This window comes from Periplaneta americana, chromosome 8 (assembly GCF_040183065.1).
Source record: "Periplaneta americana isolate PAMFEO1 chromosome 8, P.americana_PAMFEO1_priV1, whole genome shotgun sequence".
NCBI lineage: Eukaryota > Metazoa > Arthropoda > Insecta > Blattodea > Blattidae > Periplaneta > Periplaneta americana.
The window spans coordinates 146,748,258-146,767,184 of record NC_091124.1 but is presented as its reverse complement, the minus strand read 5'-3'; positions in this window follow the sequence as shown (position 1 = coordinate 146,767,184).

Sequence of the window (18,927 nt, the reverse complement as noted above, 5' to 3'; positions counted from 1 at the left end):
ACGAAATTAACGTCAGACAAGGAGACATTAAAACAGCGTCGTAATATTTATATAAGGTCTAAATCATTTTCCCATCTACTGTACGATTTATCCTCTTCTTGGTTATTAACACTTAAGAGGAAAAGTTTAAGTTTGATTACTATGCCAAATTTTTATTTCATTTATTGCCAGATAGTGTAAGGTAACTTCAGTCTCTTCTTATTTCTACCTCTCACCCTTCCTCCTTACTGACCTGGTGAGTGATCCTGAACGTGCCCCGTCGCGAGCGCTTGGCTTACTTCCGACGTGTCCCCGTTTTCTATTGATAGTAGTTCTTTTTCCAACTGACGTGAACTTCTGCGGCTCTTCCAGTTGGAGCAGTCACGGTTGTTTATTGTTGGAGATCTGTGTTTTACTTATATGATCCTACTTGGTGAAATTTTCTTTTAACAAAGACTTTCCCTAACTCAGGACGGCCTACAGTGCTTACTTTTCCGCGATTGTGCTAGTTTCTTCTTTCATTATTTGTATACTCTCTTTTGTTTTACGTATTTTAATATTGTTGTTGTTTAGTCAACTATCCAAAGACAAATTGAGACCTTATAAGTGACACTAATAAGGCATCACACATTAGGCAACTAAGTAAGGAGGTCCAGTTTCTTTACCCCTTCATAGCATACATTGCATTGTAGTGAAATCCGGCTACGAAAGCCAGCTACAACTGCGGAGAGGATGATCGTGCTAACCGCATGATACCTTCATTCTGGTTGGATGATCGTCCAGCTCTGCTTAGACATGTGGAGACCAGAGCCAGCTGGTCGGTCTGGGTTCTTAAGGGCTGTAGCGCCAAGCATTATTATTATTAACGGATATAGCAATTTGGGGACCGATGAGTTGGAGTATACACTGAGACTTCGTTGCTAGTGACAGAAGACAGAGGTATATAAAAACATCAAGACTCAAGGAACGTTGTTTACTGTTGCATGTGTGTTGACCTTGCAGTTTAGAATCAGAATCTTTGAGTTTTAATATTATACAACTATGTTGGTCGTCTAATGAACATAAACACTGCTTGCAAAGAACGATGAGTTACATAATAACATTTATAGAAAATTAAATAAATTATATATTAAAAAAGAAAATAACCTAAATATATCTGTGTTATTTAATGCAATGTGCTATCATAACATATATAAAAATAATTTTGCCTTAATGTTACATAATTGGCAATTTTTCATTTGTGTATTTTTTACTAAAGACTTTAAAGTAGCGATTTTGTAGTTTAAAGAACGGGATGCCGGCCTTTACCATAATCTGACACAAATACAGTTAAAATTGTGATTGTTTACCTGTTGCCAGATCTTCGCTTTCGTTTTTCGATGCAAGTTTTCTATTTTCTGTATCTTTTCTAGTGTTAGTGTCTGTATGTATTGACGTCGTCATCCCGCATGTTTACGCTAAACACTTTGCAAGTAATATATTTCCCGTTCACTTCAAAACACTCGCCTCCAAATTCTGTCATAAATTGATGCTTCTTAAATCCCTTTTTCGTCATGATTAATGATGAAACCTCTCCTTCCTTGGACACGAGGTTGCCTACGCTTCAACCATACAGTGTGAGTGTTTCTGAACTTTGCACAGCGGTCAGATGTAAACAAGAGCAGGTTTCAGGCATACAGGCAGAATACACTTCGGTGGAACATAAACTTTGCGCACTATCTGTTTGGAACATTTGGAGTGAAATATAACCAATGTAAAGTTGTTACTCTTGGTAGTTCTCTATGGAGTGTACAATTCAACTAAAGCCTACATATATTAGAATTACTTACTTTATAATCTAACGATAATAACACTACACTACGGGTTATAAATCGACTCGCTCACTTACTGCCGCATTGGATACGTAGCACCAGTTCAGCACTGTTGCTGTAACCAGACGGTACAGAAAACAATTCTACCTCCTTCCCCCTGACGTCATGTATAATACTCGAGTCACATATACACTGGTAATATCGTGTTTAGAAAGGAATTGTTTCATCTCTAATCGTGATTTACTACAGATGCACTATCTATGCATATAAGTAGCGTACTGACGAGTAATTACAAACTATATGTGTGTCGTGATGAACCAACAGTTGTTTATTTCATAGTGTTTCTCCTTATATTATAGTCTGTTGTGTACATGAGCCGCTCTTGCAGCTATATACAGGCTATGCTCAAGATTCAGTTAACTTGCATGCACAGTGTTCCCCCTCAATCGGTCCCCGAGATGCTATGTGTTATTATTATTATTATTATTATTATTATTATCATTATTATTATTATTATTATTATTATTATTATTATTATTATATAACAGAATAACTGAAATTCTTTATTGGATCCGATAGCATGCGCTAGTGTGCTGCGCTAAGTATCGACAGAATATGGGTATGATCGATTACCACGCTACATTTTGATCAAAGTATATATATATATATTTATTTTATTAGGTTATTTTACGACGCTGTATCAACATCTCAGGTTATGTAGCGTCTGAATGAGATGAAGGTGATAATGACGGTGAAATGAGTCCGGGGTCGAGCACCGAAAGTTACCCAGCATTTGCTCGTATTGGGTTGAGGGAAAACCCCGGAAAAAACCTCAACCAGGTAACTTGCTCCGACCGGGATTCGAATCCGGGCCACCTGGTTTCGCGGCCAGACGCGCTGACTGTTACTCCACAGGTGTGGACTCAAAGTATATAACTTAGCTACATAAATATTATTCTAATTATTCTGTGCTCTTTGATTTGTTGTTTTGTGGTTAGTACAAGGCAACCATCATCATAAAATGACAATCAATACGAAGAGCAGTTAGAGGGGCGGTCATACAACACATAAACAGTGGGTTTCGTGTGTGAAAGTACTGCACAGCAATTCCCATGTATAGTTTATTTACACGCTGCTTATGCATCCATCGCTTATCCATGATATATTAGTAGCGTTTTCTGTTATAACCTTGTATAAGTCTCGTATAAAAATCATTCACGATTTATTAGTAAGACCGTTAATGTACAGACTATCTGCCAGTTGAATGAATCGTGCAGTGATGTATCAACTTCGTCTTAATTTGGTAGTGTTCATGGCTATTATTACCAAGCTGTCAGGTTTGTATATTTAACACATTTGCTATGAAGACTTGTACACTTTGGATGGGTCCGATTCTACTGCCCGCCCTCTCAGTAGCTACGGTGATATCACAGTGTAGTATATAGTCACGAAGCTTGGGTTGTTGAGGATACTAAAAACAATAGACTGTGCAGGTACTATTTCGCATTGTCTGTGATGAGGCAATAGTAACGATTCTAGTGGTTAGCAACTATCTATGGGTGCATATTTACTACGTATTGAGCTTCGTGACTATATACTAGACTGTGGTGATACTGCAGTTTCAGTAAAGGCTAGCGCGTCTGGCCGCGAAACTAGGTGGCCCGGGTTCGATTCCCGGTCGGGACAAGTTACCTGGTTGAGGTTTATTCCGGTGTTTTCCCTCAACCCAATATGAACAAATGCTGGGTAACTTTCGGTACTGGACCCCAGACTCATTTCACCGGCATTATCACCTTCATCACATTCAGACGCTAAATAACCTGAGATGTTGATAAAGCGTCGTAAAATAACCTACTAAAAAAAAAGATACTGCAGTTTGGTTCAAGCTACTGGGGGACAAAGTGAGTGTGTGTGAAATTTGTGCAACTACCACTATTCGTAGTCAAAAGAACTTGTGTTCGATAAGATCTGGTATTTTGAAGAAAGTTGTAGCAGTCAAGTGTTATTGGCCTTGCAACTTTATGTGCTTGACCCTAGTTTTCGACACCACGTCGGAATGTTTTTTTCATTTCTCTTTGACTGATAAAAGCACCAGGCCGGCCTGCCGGGAGTCCCACTGCGGCAGTGAACCGCAGTAGAGTCCGATACTGGCCGGTGTGCAATGGACTGCTGTGAAATACTGCATGGCGACCAAACACTCTTTCCGTGTCCAATAATCGTCATGCGGTTCCAGAGTTTCAAACTATCGAAAGGCTGTGAAGTCGAGTGACGTTATTTAACTGTCTAAAGAGACCACAGCCGGCCTCGGTCTGGGTGCTGATAACGTCTAACACAATAGCAGAAATTACAGCTTCCTTTAAACACGGCTCGTCCGGAAAGAAAGTGTGCTAATACGCACGAGATAATTCCTGTGTTCTCGGATACAAGGATCACACACAGAATACTCTGCTACATTTAAAATGAAAACCCTGAATGTTCGATATGTCTATGCGATAGCTCTACAGATATCGATTATGCCGTAGTTCTTAACAGGGATGTTAAACGAGTTAGCTACCGGCGTAGCTCAGACGATATGCACGCTTGCCTACTTAATCAAAGCTGCGCTCGGGATTGGGTTCGAGCCTGGCTTAGGCTGATTATCTGGTTCGATTTTTTCTGAGGTTCCGTCAAACTGTAAGTCGAATGTCATGTATTTTTATGGCGGATCCTCGGTCTCATCTCGACAAATACTATATATATATATATATATATATATATATATATATATATATATATATATATCACAGATTCCTATGTTAAATATCCTAGCAGCTATACGCCATTAAAATAATGGACTGAAAATTTGAATTGCTAAGTATTGTTTTTTCAACGTGAAGTTCGAAGGTAAGTTGGAAGAAAATATTACGGAAATTTCAACGTTTGACTTCACTTCCTTAGCAATGGTTTAGAGCAGCGGTTCTCAAAGTGTGCTCCGCGGAGCCCTTGGGGCTCCGCAAGTGAGTCTCAGGGGCTCCGACCGCGGCAGTTATGAAAATGACAAAATTTCTGCTTTCATCTAGTCTCTAGTGCGAAGAACGTAAACTTCTTCCATCAAGCGAATAGTACTTTCTCAGAAAGAAGTTTGATTTCTTCTTGCTAGATAGAAGCAGGAATAATAGATTTACTAGAGTCATCAGCCATCAATCAGTGCTCAGTCAAAGGGGGATAACATCAGCTGTAACCTTACTTTTGAAGAAGATAGTGCGAATTATTTGGGATTGAGTTCAGAATATGCTGCACATGATCCTGCTTCAGAGTTTACGATGCCTAGTGTAGAGGTAACCAAAAGAAGTAAAAAAAAAAAACGAAAATATTGTGATTCACATTTGGATATGGGATTCACTGAATATGCTGATTGACGTCCACAGTGTGTGAAATGTAACAAAGTTTTGCCCAATATTTCTATGTTACCTGCCAAGCTTAGACAGCATTTCGAAACTCATCCTGACTTCACAAATAAAACTGCAGACTATTTCAAAACAAAATGTGACGAACTCCATGCAGTTCAAACAAAAATTTTATCTCATGTAAAGACATATAAATATAAAGCACTGGAAGCGTCGTACTTGGTTAGTCATGACCTAGGTCTTACTGGTAAACCTCACATCCTTGCCGAAATTCTTATGAAATCACTATTAGTGAAGGTAGCGAAGTGCATAGTTGACGAAAAAATACAAACTTGATCTCCAGTGTGCCCTTATCAAATAACACTGTGCGTAATTGGATCCAGGATCTATCAAATGATGTTAAAAATACCATAATTTCCTTGTCAGTCAAACGAAATTTTTGCTACAACTTGACGAATCCACGGACATTGCCGGATTAGCTGTGCTAATGACGTTTGTGCGGTACTTTTCATGAAGATATTTTGTTCTGCAAGCCATTGCCATCTTCTACAAGCGGTACTGAATTTTTTTCTCTGATAGATGTCTTCATTGAAAACTCAACACCATGGTTTTATTATGATGTACTTCGGTACATCATAATAATACGATATGCATGAATAATCACTTAGTGATTGAAGACGGCGCTCATCCCGTCGGATCCCGGTCACTTAGTCACTCGTAATGAGTGCACCTCTGTACATAGTGCATTGGATGTTGTGCCACTGTCACACAGTACATGAGGGTAGGCACCAAAGGTAAAACTGAGAGACATAACTTAAACTGAGGGGATTCGATCTGGCATTGGAACTGGAATCCGGTGTGGCTTAGTGGAAAAAGTGTCAGCACGTAGAGCTGAAAACCTGGGTTCGAGTTCTGGTGCTGAAGAGAATTTTTCTCTGTTCTATTCTCCTTCATCGATACCATGAGACAATTGCATTGACGTATGCACAGATGAAGCAAAGACCATGGTAGGTCCTGTTGCTGGCACTGTTACAAGGATCAAGAAAGTTTGAAAAAACTGTACAAGTAGTCATTGTGCACTACACCGACATGCCCTCGCAATGAAAAAAAAATACCAACATTATTAAAGCGAGTACTAGACAACGTCGCCTAAATTATCAACTTTGTTAAGGCACGACCTTTGCAGTGTAGGCTACTCAAAATCCTGTATGAAGATATGGGGAATATACACAAGTCATTGTTATTAGTTATTTATTACACACAGAGGTGCGGTGGTTGTCGTTAGATAAGCGTTGTCTTCACTTTTGAATGACCTAAAATGTTTGCTAGCAGATTATTTGAATGATTAGGAATGGTTGTGCAAATTGTTACTTGGCACATATTTAAAAAAAAATAACGAATTCAGCACATCCATACAAGGGAAACAGAAGACTATATTCAATGCTAATGACAAAATTGTCGCATTGAAGAAAAAAAATAACGTTCTACATGGAAAGAGTCCAGAATAGGGATCTGACATGTTTCTCATTGACTTCAAACTTTATAGAAGAAACTAACATAAAACGAATAACTCATTCATAGCAATAATAAAATAGCGCCTTGATAATTTGCTTCAAAATATGAATTCATACTTTCCAAGGGACACTCAGGAATGGATTCGAAACAAATATGAGTGGATTGTAGATCCATTTCCAGTGAAGTCAAAACTATCAGTCTTCAATGCGGCAGAATATGAGGTCCTTATAGACATGGTTTCGGACAGCCACTATCAGGCATCATTTAAAAGCAAACCACTTCCAGAATTTTGGGCTGTTAGGGGAGGATGTTTCCATATTAAGTTCAAAAGCTAAATTGTTTGAATGCAGAAGACGATATGCATCTTCAATTCACTTCTGTGACACCAGACATTGACGAAATCTGTCGTAAGAAAGAGACACATTCTTCACATTGATTCGGGTTTAAATGTAACATTGTAACATTTTCTAAATATCTTAACTACCGGTACTACTTACAATTATCATTTTATAGATTTAAATAATATTGTCTCCAGTTCGTTTTTACTATTGTTTCCTTTATATATATATATATATATATATATATATATATATATATATATATATATATATATATATGGGCGTTTCAAAAATACGGGGCATAATTTCAGGTATGTATTTCCCACATGTAGACAATCAAAACAGTTCATTACAACATGTGTCTGGAAATGCTTCATTTCCGAGTTATGGCCTTCACAACATTGAAATTCACGGCAACATTTTTCTTTCCGCAGGTCGTTGTCATTACAGAAGATGTTCAAAATGTCCACCTCCTGCTTGAATACAGACCTCACATAGATGTCTCATTGACATCCTCCAGAATCTCCTCCTGTACTTCTGGAGTTGTAGATCTTGGTCGTCCCCTTCCCAAACCAGGAGAGTTAACTTTTCCATACTCGCACAGACGGTAATGGAGACGTACAAATGTCTTCCGATCTGGACATTGTCGCTGTGGGTACCTCCCCTGGTACAAACGACGAGCCAGCGCAGCATTGCCGTCCACCTTACCGTACATGAAGTGTATCTCTGCCAGCTCTTGATTTGAATACATGTCGCACAGTCTAACGCCTACACAACACTGAATGTAACCTTCGCCTCGGAATGAACTATCAGAGTGCCCTCTTAATGTCTCCTTTGACGGCAACGACCCGCGGAAAGAAAAACGTTCCGGTGAATTTCAATGTTGTGAAGGCCATAACTCGGAAATAAAAGCATTTCCGGACACATGTTGTAATGAACTATTTTGATTGTCTACATGTGGGAAATACATACCTGAAATTATGCCCCGTATTTTTTAAACACCCTGTATATATACACCTTATTATTCATACTTCCGTATACATATCATGTGATTATGTTTCATAGAACATATACAGACAGAACTAAACACTAATCATTTCCACGAGAAACTTTTGCTTGAAAAAGGGCTCCGTGGCTCAAAAAGTTTGGGAACCGCTGGTTTAGAGTTACGTTTCTCTATTCTGACATCACTTCCTTAGCAACGTATGATACTGCTACATCATATGGAATGTCCTAGAGTGATAGACTTTCTTTCTTATATTTCTTATTTACCCTATTGTTAACCCATACTAACGGCTGCCCAAGAAACCAATTCACATAGGCAGTAATACAATTAAATACAAGGAAATTAAATGAAGACAAGAGTAGACTAAAATGGAGTTTGTTCATGGAATATAATTCTTAATGTTGAAGAAGGAAAGAGGCCACCGGCGTAGATAAGTCGGCTGAGGCGCTTGTCTGCTGACTCGGAGTTGCGCTCGGGCGTGGGTTCGATTTCCACTTGGAATAATTATCTGGTTGGATTTTTCCGAGGTTTTCACCAACTGTAAGGAAAATGTCAGGTAATCTATAGCGAATCCTCGGTCTCATTTCGTCAAATAGCATCTCGCTATTACCAATTCCATCGACGGTAAATATCATCGTTGTTGATACAGCGTCGTTAAATAACCAAGTAAAAAGTTTGTTTCTTCATTCTCTGTCCTCGATCCCCCCCCCGAACACGAGTTTTACTTATACGGGAGTTAGATTTATATTAAACAGAACGTATTATTTTCTAAATGTTTTATGTAAATGTTGTTTCTATCATAGTAATCTTATTATTCTCAAACAAGTCTATTTCTGTGACCTGTATTTTATAATTATTGTAATTATTTCGCTTCGTTTTCTTATATTGTAATTCACGTATAATTACAAATGATGTGGGTTCTGATAGCAACTTAAGGAACAGAAACTTGGCAGCTGAAACGTCAAACAATTTCTAAATTATTAGCTTTGGAATGGACTTTTGAAGAAGATCGGCTTTAATATCAAAAGGAGAAAAATTAGAAACAACATAATAAAATCTATAATGGGAGTAAAATATTCAGTACTGGATTATGTACAACATAAGCAACTGCAATGGTACGGTCATGTAAAAAGGATGAGTGAATAATGATTACCAAAAAAAGTGATGGGCCGCCCGAGAGGTTGAAGAGAGGGAGACATAATACTACATGGATTCATTAAATTAAAACAGCAATGAGGGAAAGAAGATTGGAGAAAGGAGAGTGAGTTAACAGAGAAGAATGGAGAGAACGTTTAAAATTAATTAAAAAAAAAACTAGAATATTGAGCACTGGAAGATGTGTACACATTGTTAAACCACTTAGATATATTATTATTATTATTATTATTATTATTATTATTACTACTACTACCACTACTACCACCCCTACTACTACTACTACTAATACTACTACTACTACTACTACTGCTGCTGCTGCTGCTGTTGCTGCCGCTGTCCCTGCCACTGCCGCCGCCGCTGCTACAAAATTGTTACAAAGTAAGTTTGTAAAAATAATATTTCTCTGTATAACCGTTTATAGGCCTAAGAGAAATGGTACATTTCTGTACCCCTGAGACGACAATGAATTGTATTCTGATCTACATAATATTTACGTTTATTCTTCAGGCGAACGTTTAATTTTTTTCCTTGCTCGGCCTGTATTGGAAAAGCTCCATCTAACTGACATGATCTGTGTATGAGAGGAGAGGACTAACTTGCCAGCTGCTTTGTAAATACTGTGTTATTCTGTGTGTATTTAACTTCAGAGTAAATGTGCCTAAACTTCGAAGTCTAGACATAAGTTTGTAATAAAATAATATACAACAATTTCTTTGAGCAGTGAATGTTCAGACGTCATTCTCAATTAAAATGAGACTACTCATGTGATGCTGGCAGTAGTGTCGTGCAATGTTCTTACATGTGAGGGGATGTCAAGATACTACAAACTTCGCCGTACTCCATAGGCATCCCAACAGTACATGGAAATGAAACGTGTAAACTAAAATAACAGAGTCTATTGAAAACCGGTAAGCGGTCTTATGTTCGGTTCATTTTTCCAAATCTCTGTAGAACCGAAACTCGCTTTGCGTTTGTTCAATCTTCCTCTTTCTTTACATAACTTATGTTCGGTGTCTTTCTGCTCAGATCCTCTTCTTTCTCCGCCTTCAAGCTTTAGCTGCATTAGGATATCTGCACATATATTGCGAACTTACGCATAGTAATAAGTAAGTAACTTTTGTTGTTATTAATGTGGATAAATATTCACAAAAAATACGTATACATAAATGAAACAAGTATATTAAAGAAACGCATATGTTGAAAGTACCGACTAATATTGTGCAATGTTCAAACATGAGAGAAGAAACCAAGACATTGCAAACTTTGTCTTATTCCGTATGAAAAACTAATCGCAAGACATGTGCTCAAATCCTTAAGCGGTTCAAAATAGTGTCCTGCAATGTTCGAACATGAGAAAGACATTCAAGACATTACAACTTCGTCTTACATCGTATTTAGTATGAAAAACTAAGAGCCAAATCTGTGCTAAAACATGAAGGAGTGGGAATGGAGGACAGCGAATATTTTTATAACAAGATGAAACAAACACGACAGGCCTTTTTTTTGCAGTGCGAAAATCGACTAATTGAATGGAACACAGTGCTTGTAACACACGTCGCTAATACTTTCATAATACGTATAGTCACACAAATATTGTGTCTGAGCAACAGTGATTAATTTGAATATTATGTTAAGAATGTAATTAACAACTGTTGTATATTTTTAAAACATAATGTGATGTAGGCCTACCTATATATATTTCTGACGATGTTCATCATATTTTTGTAATAAAAATTACCTGTCTTTACGTCTAAATAAAATTTCACAATAACTGTTCTAAAATCTTTACTCAGTTAAAAGGATGATGACGAGATGGGAGGGGAGGGGAGGGAGGGGAGGGGAGGGGAAGCCAGCGAACTTGAAGGGCACGGATCATACAAGGTGCAAGTCCGAGCGAGCTGTGACAGATCCGCTTCTTCAAAGCAGGCTTCGGTTCTTGTCACTGTCGACAAACTCGAACTGAACATAGAGATTGAAATGCACGGCACTAGTCAGCACATCATAGTAAATTTATGTCATACTTAACGATAGAAAGATCATGGCAGAAAGTATATCTCCATTTATTATTAAGAGGTGTCAGGTGTTTCGTTTTGGATTTTGTTTTGTTTTGTAGCCTGTGTTGTGTATAAGATTAAAATTTGGACTTGAGTTATAAACAATCAGAATTAATTACTAGTGTCTGTCATTATTTATATTTAATTATCCGTTGAATTAAATAGAAAATTACCAATTTACCACCTAATCACGTTGATTAATTCTTCAACAAATAATTACATGAACCAATATCTAAATCGCGGAACCTGAATACAACCGCTCTCCCTCGTACGTAATGCAATTAGACCGGATTCCTGCATAAACACGATTGTATCACATGATTACGAACATCATAGCTATTGGCTTCGGTCCTTTTCAGTGGCGAAGTGGCAATTATACACTAACCCCTATGTTGTGCAGCAATTACGAAAGTGCGTACTGATTATAGGCCCCTAATGCGTGATAGTGTTTAAGTTACCTTATAAGTTTATGCCGAACATTCACGTTTTCATTGTGCTCGGATCTAGATTATTAATTCGGAATTTGAAATGAGCCGCACATTATTGTAAATGGTACACCGATTATACATTTAGGGGAGAAGCTAGGTTCTGCATAAAATGACAATGGGACTTACCCTCTTTTCTTAGTGGATTGTGCCAGGGACAAAGATACTTTTTTGGAAAAATTAATTTTAAAAAACATTGACACTTACAGCCTTTGTCCAGTATTCAATAATGAAGTCCGAACAGTCGTTATCTTATAGGTAGGCATATCACGACTCAACTATGTGGTGCTATCTAGAGATGGATAAAAAAAGCTGGAATAGTTTTTTTGAAGCCGTTACAAAATTGAAACTGTTTCGAAACGAAACAGTTTCGTGATATAACCTGTTCCAACTGTTCCAAAAGGTGATCCAGTGATCACTTCAACGTTCCATATGGTTCCAAGAGATAAACCGCTCAATTTTTAAACAGTTTTCCTCTTCTTTGCTGTCTGCGAAGGCCATGTATATCGCTGTCATTGACCTCCAATCGAAAGTAGATATAATAATATTTGATAATATCCATGTTCCACACGACCTTCGTGCAACAGTAGCCTATGTAGGATCGCACAATTTAATTGTACGAATCAAATTCTCTAATAAATCTGATATTATTTATTAGCTGTCCATTGGTGGAGGATATGTTCATGGTGCCCTAACATAGTGTTAATTATTAATATACCGCGAAAAATGTCATTGGCTAATGTCATCGTTATTAAACTCCCCTAGGGTTATAAACATAATTTTTACTAAAATCTATTCATTTTCAACTGTAGTTATTTACTGTATCCTTAACAGTAACCTACAAAAAATGACTTTCGTTGTCATAATACACTGAACAGCTGATTTAAAGGGCTTTGAAACATGTTCCCGTAGCAGATGAGAGGTTGAAACAGTTGGAACACTTGGAACAATTGGCACTGATATTGTAAACATATTCTTATGAAACTGTTTCTTTGAAACTGTGATTTTGGAACAGCTTCGTTCATGAAACATTACAGTCGAAACTGTTTCTTAAAAAGAACACATTTATCCCATCTCTGCTATCTATGATTCAGCCTTCATGTGTTACAGTTTCGAGGGAGCCCCACTGTACTAGTTTCCATTTTATGAAGCGAGTAAACAGGAAGAGACATCATATTGCTTTCAGTAGAGGCTTGGTTGCCACATAGATCATTTCTCTTTCCCACGTCTTCGCTTGCTTTAGATGTTGTAGCTCTCAGGAGACTTCATGCTTCTTTCAATCACGATATTATTAATACTTTTGCAGTTGCAACGGCAATGATAGAGTACACGAAAACAACTACATTGAACGCATGTGACCTGGCACCGTAACTTTGACAACATTATCCAGTCAACAAGGAAATATCGCAAGCTGTCGGTTGGTTTTGTATTGCCAGTTTGTTGCTAGCAGATGATTTTTTTTAATTAATTGTAAACTCCAGTGAGAAGTTATGTTCTTACTCAGTCTGACGACGCTGTATAAGCTACCCACTAACGCGCACTCATCTCTTGTCTATAGGACTTGTTCTTATTTCGTCGCTGTAAAACATAAAATAAGTACAGAGTACCCTTCGACCCTCCCGCGAACACGTACTACGTAGAGTGACTATACGTCCCAATTAATCGGAAGTGTTCCATTTTTGAGCATTGAAAAAGCTGTCCTAACTTTTTTTCTTCAATAAATAAGCTTTTGTCCCGATTTTTGACGTAAGTTTGCAAGTTATAAACTTTTTACAAGTGTGCAGGTAAATTTTACCTGTAATACTTGCATGCTGTCGACATGAAAGATATTTCTCTATGCTGTGATAGCAATTTTAGGTTTGTACAGCCTGTTTTGTTTATCGATAGAACGATAATATTCGATACTTTTACCGATTTTGTTCAGTTGCCAAGTTTAGCTAGAGTTTTACTCAATTCAGTCCGTGGTCACTCAGCATTTGCGTCACGATTTTTCGGTCAATCTGAAATTACTGAATTCTACGTATAACTAATTTCTTGGGTCAGAATGTGAAAGAAGATAAAAATTCTTTACTGCATTTTAATGTTGTGTATAATTACATAGAATATTTTGTGGCATAAGCACAAGTTATTCATGATCGTGTTCACTATCAATTTCTTCACTATTCTCGCTTGGATTGAATTTCAATGTATAGCTGCAGCTCTTAGGTAAATATCCATCTGTGCGCCATGTTTATACTCTTCATATCTTTGCACTACAGCTAGTAGTCGCTCCTGGTTGTTAATATACTTCTTGTTCTCATATTCCTCTGTCCTCCAAAGAGTCTTGTAATAGCTTTGCTGTGAATACTCATAGCAGTAGTACATCTTACTGTACATGTTTCCCTGTCCACACAAAGCCAGTAACGACGGGTTTTCTGTTTATTGCGCGTGTGAAATTAGTGAGGTCGTGTGTTCGAACACAACTAGTGCTTTTTATGTTTTTTTTTTCAGAGAGAAAATATAATTGCCCCTGTCTCTTTTATGACTGTTTTAGTAATTACCATCAGGTTCGTGATTGTATTATGCCAGGCCTTTATCGTTATTTAGGCTATTAATTAATTATGGCTGCAAATGGAAAGAAAGAAAGGTTTTATTCTCAACAAAAATATCTTTCGTGGCATAAACAAAGTAACTTTAGAAAATTCAAACCGTTAAAAATTCAAAAACAAAATGATTCAATATTTAGACCATCTTCCTACCATCTGGATCACATCTTGCTGTCGAGTGAGCATGGATGGAATCGACTAGTCTTTTCAAATAGTAACTGTTCTCAATCACGGCATCACAGGCATCCTGGACGAGTTTCCACAAATCATCAGGACGTCTTGGAGGGGGATTGGATCAATTTTCCCACATATGCTCCGTAGCTCAGCCGGAACAACGTCGGAATTTAAATGTCAACATCTCAGGTTCAAATCCTCGCCACTTCTTTTCATTTTATTGTGTTACAGGATAGCGTAACGTAATAATATAAGAAGAACAAAACTAACACATTATGCAGCTGTAGATCTGTTGTTCAAAGCCTAACATTAATTCTCTATTATTTATATCGCTTAAGAACGGTAACAGAATATAAATGATAACTTGAACAGGTATTATTTATATAGCTAAAGAACAATAACAGAATACAAATGATAACTGGAATATTATTTATATCGCTAAAGAACGATAAAAGAATGTAATTGATAACTTGAATAGGTATTATTTATATCGCTAAAGAACGACAATAATAGAATATAAATGGTAACTGGAATATTATTTATATCGCTAAAGAACGATAACAGAATATAAATGATAACTTAAATATTAATTATATCACTAAAGACCGATAACATAATACAAATGATAACTTGAATATTATTTATATTGCTAGCGAACGACAATAAAATAAAACGATAAGTTGAGCAAGGCTCGATCCCACAACCTTCGAATCATTAAGCGAACATTATACTGCTCCTCTACGAGACGCAGATGTCGACTAACTCCTGCTTATTACGTCATAGTTCCGGAACTGCTTCTATAAGCGCATGCATCGTGTAACATAACCATAATAGATAGCGGATTTAGAAAATATTCGCTGTTCACGAGTGCGGCCACTTTTTTTTTTTTACAGCTGTACATTGCTAGGATACAGACAATACAATCGGATGATAGATACTGCGACGATACAACCAACACAATCGGATGACCATCATGTCCGTGATACCGAAACGTCGCATTACCCGAGTATTGTTGTACCATATTGTCGTATTGACCGAAATGTCTTGTTGGCCGAGATTCGTGACCTAAAAAGAGGGAGCAAAACTGCCTGAAACGGCAGGCAAGCGTCTTAGCCGACTGAGCTACGCCGGTGGCAAATTTTGGAATTACCATCCAATTAGTAAGAGGGATATTGGAAGACCAGCTAACCGTTGGAGAGATCAAATGTAGTTGTCACAGGCAGAACATGCCTAATACATGAATGATGATGATCATTAACTTGTATTGAAACAAAACCAATAAAACAGGTGATCCTTAAATCGTATTCGCTCTTTGTAAGTTGCAAACTTAAGCAGCAGGCGGCACCGGGCTCCACTTCCCGGCCTCACTGTAGTACATTTCCTATACTCCGGGTCGGGGAGTGACGGGAAGTATTGCTGCTGGACAGAAGATGTGAGAGGGGGCAACGAGGGACTTGCACAGGACGGGGAGGCGGTGCAAAGTCTGCAGGGAACAAGTTGAATACTACGCAACTAACAGTGATTAAAATGGCCTGGCAACCTAAGTGCCATCTGCGTACACTCGAACAGATAAGTAAGTCTTCACTATAATGGACCACAAGGCTTAGCTCACGTAACTAAATCTGAATCCTGTCTCCGCACTCCCCTCCACTCTGTTTTACGCCTTTCTCACTCGTTGCCTCGCGTCTACCAAATGAGAAGAGAGTTCAGCCTCGCAAATTGTTGCATCGTGGGAGTTGCGATCAAATGTTAAATCTCTGTTAATGGGTTGCTCTCAAAGTTTATTAACTAATCTGACAGAATTACGTATCAGGAAATCATAACTCCAAGTAACTTCTTCCATAATACAACCATCACGTAACAGTATATTAGGATACAAGGTTGGGAAGTCCTTTATACAAAACCGAGAGAAAGTTTGAAAAACAAGGAGAACGAGTTTTTCAATTTCCGAAATGTTGCAATGCACTTCACAAAAGTGTATTGTACAGTATTATTTACACGATAGCATATTTTGAAAATAATATATTTAAAAATCTTAATATACAGTACGTAGACCTACGTTATACTGTGAACAACAGACTGATGTTAGCAGATACTACACATGTTCAGCGTGGCCATGGCCCACCGAAGTGGTGTACAAATTGAAAATGGGTCGCAGTCCTGCCATCTATCCACAGTATGCGTAACCCGAATTACGCAAGTGAAGTGGGTAGGCATTACAAACAGACACACACACACACACACACACACTCACTCACACACCTGTTTAATAACAATTGAATGCAATTTAAAATCCAGTGTTTGGCCACATTTGACACAAGTTAAATAAGCAGTGACTATTATACTAATGAGTGATGTGTCTAGGTACTTTCATTTCTCTTGTGTATTTGATACGCAGCTACAGTTGGTTGACAATAAATTGTATACAGCTGTAAACAATGCTTTCAATAAATATTTGGCAAACCAAATAATTCTACATATAAACTATACAACAGGACATTATTGTGATAAGCGTCAGGAAAATTATATACGTAACAAATCAAACACTTAAAAAATTTAAAATAAACAGGAAACTTTGCATCATTTTATTGTTTTAAACGAAAAGTAGCATTTGTTCTGCACATTTAAAGGACAAAACTAAATTGTTTTCAATCATTTATTATCATAATACATTGCTCTCTTAAAGAAAATAAGCGTGTCGCAAATTAATTCAGTAGATTTCCCAAAATACACTAAGAAATGTTTCATATAAAACAACAATTTTTTCTCGAAAAGAAAGCATAAACGCGCAAAATTGTATTATCGCAAAGAATAATATTTCAAAGAATAACCTCCTGAATTTAATGAAAGTATTTACGGTTTATCCTGTATGTATGTATATATGTAATGTATGTATGTATGTATGTATGTATGTATGTATGTATGTATGTATGTGTATGCATGCGGGGAACGTAGTACGATCACAGTCTAGTATATACAGTCACGAAGCTCAATACGTAGTAAATATGCATCCATAGATAGTTGTTAACCACTAGGATCGCTAATATCGCCTCATTACAGACAATGCGAAATAGTACCGACACAGTCTATTGTTCCTAGTACTCTCACAACTCTAGCTTCGTGACTGTATATACAAGACTGTGGTACGACCCAGCGCAATGATCTAGAACAGTGGTCGTCAGCACTCACTGAAATAGGTAACGAGTAAGAAGTGTATCACAATATGCACAGTCGTGCAGAAGGGAGACGTAAGAAGCATACTCGCCAGCAGCCATGGGTGCACACCAGTGCTTCTTATCTACGGGTAACAGACGCTAGCCCGAAGGTGCACTGTGCTGATGACCGCTGATCTAGAAGATCTACGAGTGTTAATATTACGTTTATCCTCCAATCAGACGCATTCCCAACCAACACAGACTGATTACACTAAGGTTCGCTGAGTATCCAGCTTTCGGGGAGGCAATCCACTCATACCTAGACCAGCCCCATCTCTGTCAAATGTCTTACTATGTGATTGTAATGAATTCTCGAGAATGAGGGATATCTCACTTTGCTAATACAGTATACTCGTAAAGTACAAGTTACATTGATTTTCTGCATACGACGAAAGTTTTATGACTTCATTGAAGTACGTACAGTTACCCTGAAAAAGAATGAGACGATTCTTGGTCGTCGGAAGTTAAAGTTCTACAGCGCGGTTCACTCGATATCGACGTAACGATACATAACTTGACAAATAGTGCAAGAATTGTTACAAGGACCACAACAAGGACAAGGACCAGAATAAGGATCACGAAAAAGACTGTCATTTAAGGCCAGGATTTCACAACATAGCTCGAGTCACAAAATATCATTGCTTCACTGAACCGAATGGCAAATGCCTGCTAAGGGATCTACATTCTGGACTGCTGCTGCCTCTGTCTTGTCTCGTTAGCTCATATAGTAGCGTGTCGGTTCCACTATATAACCGAAAAGTCTCGTGTTCGATCCCAGGTAAAACTTTTTTTTATTGAGGTGAAATTAATTTGTTCAGAGTTCCTCGACTGTCTAATTTGTCGAAAAATATGGAATAATATATGCCCAATTTCTGGGTCTTACAAGTGGGCTGAACCTCGTCAAAAAAAAAATAAATCTTACTTGGAAGTTAAAAGTATTCTTCCTCAAACAAAATTCATAAGAAACAAAAAGAGACCTGTTAACTTAAAATCTTGTCCACATGCCATCAGCTTCTATTACAGCTCTAAGTCGATCCGGCATGTATGTCACGAGATTGTGGAATAAGTTCTGATCCCCGGCGAGATCTTCCCAGGTGTCAACAACTTGATCCCACAATTCGTCTCGATTTCGAGGGCGTCGGTGGGCATAGGTGGCTATCCTTCTCTTTTGCAATTCCGCCCATAAATTTTCGATGACATTGAAATCAGGTGACTTCGGAG